A 6202-nucleotide genomic window follows, 5' to 3' on the forward strand; every position below is an offset into this window, starting at 1 on the left:
CTGTCAAGTGTAAAGTAATGTATGTAAAAAAACAAAATATTGGAAAATTGGAAATATTTTTTTTTAAATCATTAGCATGTTGATGGGGAGGGAGTATTAGCAGATGAATTAAACAATGTAAACTTCGATTTTAAAGTGAACTTCTAAGTCAATACGGCATTATAACTACTACTCATAAATCAGGAAGTTTACATAAATTTCCCCAGGACAAAAAGCAAGCTTTACCTTTTAATAATTTGGGTTTATAACCCTCAAATAACAAATATATATGAAGACACAGCAAGATACCTCTACAGAATAAAGTCATTCACTGTAGTGCAGCTGTGCTTTCTAATCATAGATATATATAGGAATTATTAATATGAGATCCGGCTTACCTGGAGGTAACACCTTAATCAAATTCCTAATTCTTAGGCACAAAAACACTTAAGAAGTCTAAACAGCTGTAGGTCAGTACAAGGAGATGAACAGACAGGAGAGGGATCTGGAAAATGACATCATTTACGAAATGATTCAGCCTTTTAACTCTGCAGAGAGGCAAAGGGATTAAATTATGAATATCCCTCTAAACATTAAAATGAACGAGGGAATGGTACTCTCAGGAAAATAAACTATTTGAAAACACAGAACTTTGGAAGTGAAGTGCACTGATACACTAAAACAATTCCTACATGAAAAGTTAAATCCTTTAAAAAAGATCTTTTAAAAGTTAAAACCTTCAGGGTGTGTTCAGACATTGGAAATTGGAGTTAACATTTTGTAGTTTATGCATAAATTCCAGGCCGTGGGTGCAGTTGTATGAATTCTTACAGCATGACTGGAGAGGACTGCCAAGCATCCAGGGATTTATGCATCCAAGCAATAAACATGCAGAAAAATTAAAGCTGTTTGTAACATCTGTAAAATTGGTATGGCCTCTTTGTTATTTGCATTTGTCCAAGTCACCTAATAGCTGCTAGTTTCTGTATCTGTTTTGTGTGTCTGATTGACAAGTTGCTACTTATTTTAAAGGATCAGTATATCCAAAAGTAGTATTTCACTTTTTAGTATAAGCTGGAAATATACATACAACAAAAGGTCCATTTTATCTCCTGGAGGCATAGGGGCAATATGTTTCCTAATGAATATTCACCTTACATTGCAGAATATATGGCCAAGGGTGAAAACGCAAAAGTAAAAAATTCCAGAACTAAGGTAAGGTGATCTCAAGAAGAGAACCAAGGGGTGAATCAACGCAGAAAACTACCTGTAACTGAAATGTCACTGTATATAATAGGCAGAAGGTCTAGTTATCTATTTGGAGAAGGAAGGACTTCCAAAAGGGAAATAGGCCAAATGATGAGATTTTTAAGGCACTTTAAAGATACAATTTCATATACAAAGCAACTTTATTTACACATCATTGAATAAAAACATTCACGACAAAAAAGAGGGTGTTCATATCAAGGATAATAAATTCATAAAATCTAGTTTATTTGAAAGGCTTATGTAGGCTACTAGACACAAGTCTGCCACTATGGGGAATGTTGGAGGATTAGACCACTGAGGGTTATTCAGTTAACAAGACATAGGTCCGCTACTACAGAAAATGAGTGTTGTTTCCCTAAACACAAATTCACCTAATGGAAATTGGGGGGAAAAAAGAGTATCTTTGTAACTCTACACGTTTCGCAGCTCTAGTCTACTTCTTCAGGGGTTCAATACAAAACACCCTATTTGTTTCATGCATATATCAATAATGGTGGTACGATAACGATGAAAGATATCTATAAAAGAATACTAGAGGTCCTACCTTCTCCAAATAGAGAACTAGAGCCTCTGCCAACTGTTTGTCCTTACATAGGGATGTTGCATCTAGAAATTGAAATTAAGTTTCATTGGGGTTTTAAATTTAATGTGCTTTGAAATGTCACTATGTGCTATGAAATGTGCTATGGTATGAAATGTCAGATGGGCTGGCTAAATGGAATGTAAACCATTTTGTATTATCGTGTAATAGATACATTTAAAGGAGGCCCTTTAATATGCTATTCAATGATTAAAAACTGTTTTATGTGCAGTAGACCCACCACTTGGTCTGCAACTTGGTAGGTTACTGCTACTGAATCTGAATTCACACAGGGCATCTAGCAGGCTAGTGGCTTGCTCCCTTAAAATAGAAGTACATTTTCAATGGCATGGGGAGGCCTATGATATAATGAAGTATGCACAGCATACCTGATAATTATGGCACATGCGTACCTTTTTATAGGTGCCCTGCAGAGAGTACAGGTCCATCATCCTGTCACTGCTGCATACCCTGAAGCAGCTATCCTGACAATTCTTCTTGTTCCACATTGATACTCTTTAGATGGGTGGGGTGACGGGGCATGGGCATGGAGGGCAGAAAGGACCCCATGTCAGTTCTGCACGAAGGCCCACTGTTGGCTATGTCTGCTACTGCAACCATTGATGATGTAACTCCTATGTATATGCAGGATTTACATTGCCCCTGGTGTCCAGGTCACCTTACAGCCGTGCCAAATATAGAGCAAGACTCTGCACAGCATGGTGTATGCATCCTGTGGTATAAGCTAAAAACAAGACTCCAGGACCCCAGGAGCCAGGGAACTGTTTTTGAGAAAAGATACTTTGTATGCCAAAAATCTTTGCTTCCTGGTGAGTTCCAAAAATCTTTGCTTCCTGGTGAGTTTTTGGCCAGTGGCTTCAAACCTACAATAGAGGGGTCATATGTTCCTAAACTAATAAAAAAAATCACATTCTCTCCAATAGGTGAAAAGAAATTAAGTAAAAGTAATTGGGATGGGGGAGCAGGGAATTGGGTGGAACTGTTGTTTTCTCCTACATGGGAAAAGCAAGAAAAAACTTCAGTTTAAAATCAATTGGCCATAGAGCAGATGATGATATATAGGTTACAGGCAAGTGATGATGATCTCTTTACTAAGGTAACGTTCTGGAACTAGTTGGGGAATGGCTGCTTCTACCAAGGCCTTCGAACACAGTTGTTTTCTTTCACATTTAAGCATTAAAAAGACAGAGTCAACATGGAATACAAGGCTAAAGAGGAAGTTTCTCTAAAAGCAAATTGCTGCATTTATCTTGCAATTGCATAATAAGGTGTAACTGTAACCTTTTATTCTAAAGTACAGTGTTCCCAATGAGGCTGTAAATAAAATGTCATAAGAGTGACTCATGAAAAAAAAAAGTGTGGCCTTGAACGAGGAACGCCTTTCAACCAGGAAGAAAATCATCTCATATTATTTGCTGTTCACTAAACAAAGGCATATGTGGCTTTTAATTTTATACTTGGATAGAGGAACCATGTTCAAGTAAACATTTTTATAAAACCTTTGCCATAATGATAAGCAGGTAAGTGTATGCTTGTTTTTACACCGAAGGTGAACAGATCACTGATAAATACCAAATTACGTTAGACACACCATAATGAAGAATCATTGGAAAGAGAAGAATACAGGTATTCCCCGGGTTACATAGGGGATAGGGACTGTAGGTTTGTTCTTAAGTTCAATTTGTATGTAAGTCAGAACAGGTACATTATTTTAATAAATGCAATTAGGACAGATGTTTGTCAACATAATATTAGGCAATGTGGTGTCAGTAACTGTAAAAATAATAAACAAAGCAAGAAAAAACAAAAAACTATATGGATCCTAGACATTCATTAACTTCTAGAGCTAGCTATGGTTTGATATGCCAAAAAAAATTCAGAGTTTGTCTTGGTCATTAAAAAGTTACAAGAGGCAGAAGAGATCACCCCCCTAAGATCACCCACAACCTCAGCTGTGTTTAGCAAAATCAAGCCTCCATTCTGCACACAAGTGAGCAGGGAAGCCCTTTTTGTATCTAGAAGTCATCCATATGTCAGATGTCAATAACTCGGGGACTACATGTACCAATGAAATATAACTGAAAAAAATGCATCACATCAGTCTTGCCATCAAAAGTACAATGGCTGCAGACAATGCCCCATAATATAGGCATTACATGTGACGATCATGCTGCCTTTCTGTGTTGTAGGTGTTATAATGAGTGATGAGTAATACAAGTAGGTCGGGGGTACAGCTGGGCAAAGAATGGACTGGATGTGCTTTAGGCAAGTTTGTAGGCTTAACAGCTTAATCAGTCCCCCATCCCCCCATAGGGTCCATTTCTTTACCAAACATTTCCATATATTACTGGTCCTAACCTGGTTTAGAATATTGTGATCATGTGCATGAAGCCCTACATCAGATTGCTGTATTTCCACCTTTTATGGGAAGCTGCCTAACCACCAATGGTACATAGGCTATGGCACAGGTGGGTGTCCTAAGGTATTCCTAAACTGGGTAAAAATCACTTGAGATTCTGTTACTGGAGCTATCTGTTTAGGGTGGAATAGATGTCTCCCCTCCCATCAGGGTAACAAAGATGATGGCTCATTTATGGCTACACTCACAAATTGACAAATGTAAATTGGATGAATTTGATTGTGAAGGAAATTAAAAATTTGTAATAAAGCTAACCTAGTTTGGCTTGTAATTGTTCAGCTAAATAAAATATGGAAAGTTAGCACCTACGATGCTTTAATGTCATTTTTCCTTTTTACTCGGGAAAGGTTTCAGGGTTTGGTGAAGCTATAAAGTTCTTTGTTCCATGGAGGGACAGGGTGGGAATCATATTGTGGAGAATAGCAATTGAAGGAGCAATAAAACCCGGCTCTGCTATTTTGAGGATCTAGGTTTAGAAAACAACAGTGACCATTTACCTTGAAAGGTATTCATATCTTTTAACCGCATTTACTATATTTATGCTATGTATCCCAATTTGATTAATATATGACACAGACCAATCCTACAGTATTGTGTTCTTGTTTAGACTTACAATGCTGCTGTGTGTAAGTCAAACGTCTAATTTAATGGCCAGAGTAGACATAAATGCCTGTCAAACCAGTCCTAAATAAGTACTGTCTTGTCATTTTGCACTTGGGTGAAGCCACATTTGTCCTGAAGCAGAAATTTCTCAAAGCTTTACAGTATTACTACAAAGAAAATATAATGAATATCTGCATTAAAGGTTAAGGAGCCAAGAGTTCAGCATAATCCAGTTCATCCTGATTTATAATGGGAGACGGTAGCAGTCTACAGCAGTTTCTGATGCACCTGTCAAGTTATAAGTATTTTTGCTGCTATACATTCTTTTCTTCATTATTTCTTACAAATCAGTGCTGTGATCCAGTATGAAACAATTTCTGCACCTTGATCCTCTGATCCACTTGTATCCATCCAGTGTCAGTGTGCAGTGTCAGTAGGGAGCCTGCAGAGGATGGACCTGCTGGATCCTAATCATAGCTGGTTTCTGTACATGCCAAGTGTTGCATAGACATGGTGTCAATTCTGCATTTTACAAAGTAACATCCGGGTTCACAAAGGCATTTGGTGTACAAGAATGAACTTTATCTAGTGACCTTTGATGTCTAAACGATTACTGAAAAAGTGTAGAAGGCACCAAGACATTGTACTGTGTTCAATAAATTGTATGTGTCTGAGCTGACTCAAACTGTGCAGTAGTATTGAAGTGAAGGAAAAAGCAGCATTTGTTTTTGTAGTTTTGGTAATAAAGAGAAGGTAAAACCTAAGGTTCTTTTTTTTTTGCTGTGTGTGTACCATTGATTAAAATTTCTTTAGAAATTATTGGAAATCTCTCAAAGTGCAGAGAATTTCACTTTGAGACAGTTGACCCCAGAACAAGTGTTGGCCAGGGTGTGCATTCAGCAGATGACGCAATAATAGAAAAAGTCTCGCCCCACCGCGTTTCACCGTGATGAGACAAATACAATGTAGGATGCATCCAAGGGCTGTTAAGGATGTGAAAGGTAGACTCAGGTGAAAGAGGGCAAGCTAAGGTTTTCCAGTAAATGGTGGTACTGGTAGCAGGTGGTAGCTGTCCTCCCAGGGGAACAGAAATTGGGTCTCTGGAAAGCTCCTCATTAGTGTCGCATCATGCCCTGAAAAAGCCTCACAGCGAAACGCGTTGGAACAAGACCTCACTACCATTGCGTCATCTGCTGAACACACACCCTGGCCAAGTTTTATACATCAGCTGAACTTTGTCTAGCTTCTGTCTTGACACTCCCTATGTATCAATTAAGCTTAGTCTAGCTTTCACTTTTTCAGCACTTTGTAATTAAATTTAACTTTGCCCA

Source organism: Pyxicephalus adspersus, chromosome 1 (assembly GCF_032062135.1).
Source record: "Pyxicephalus adspersus chromosome 1, UCB_Pads_2.0, whole genome shotgun sequence".
In the NCBI taxonomy this organism is placed as follows: Eukaryota; Metazoa; Chordata; class Amphibia; order Anura; family Pyxicephalidae; genus Pyxicephalus; species Pyxicephalus adspersus.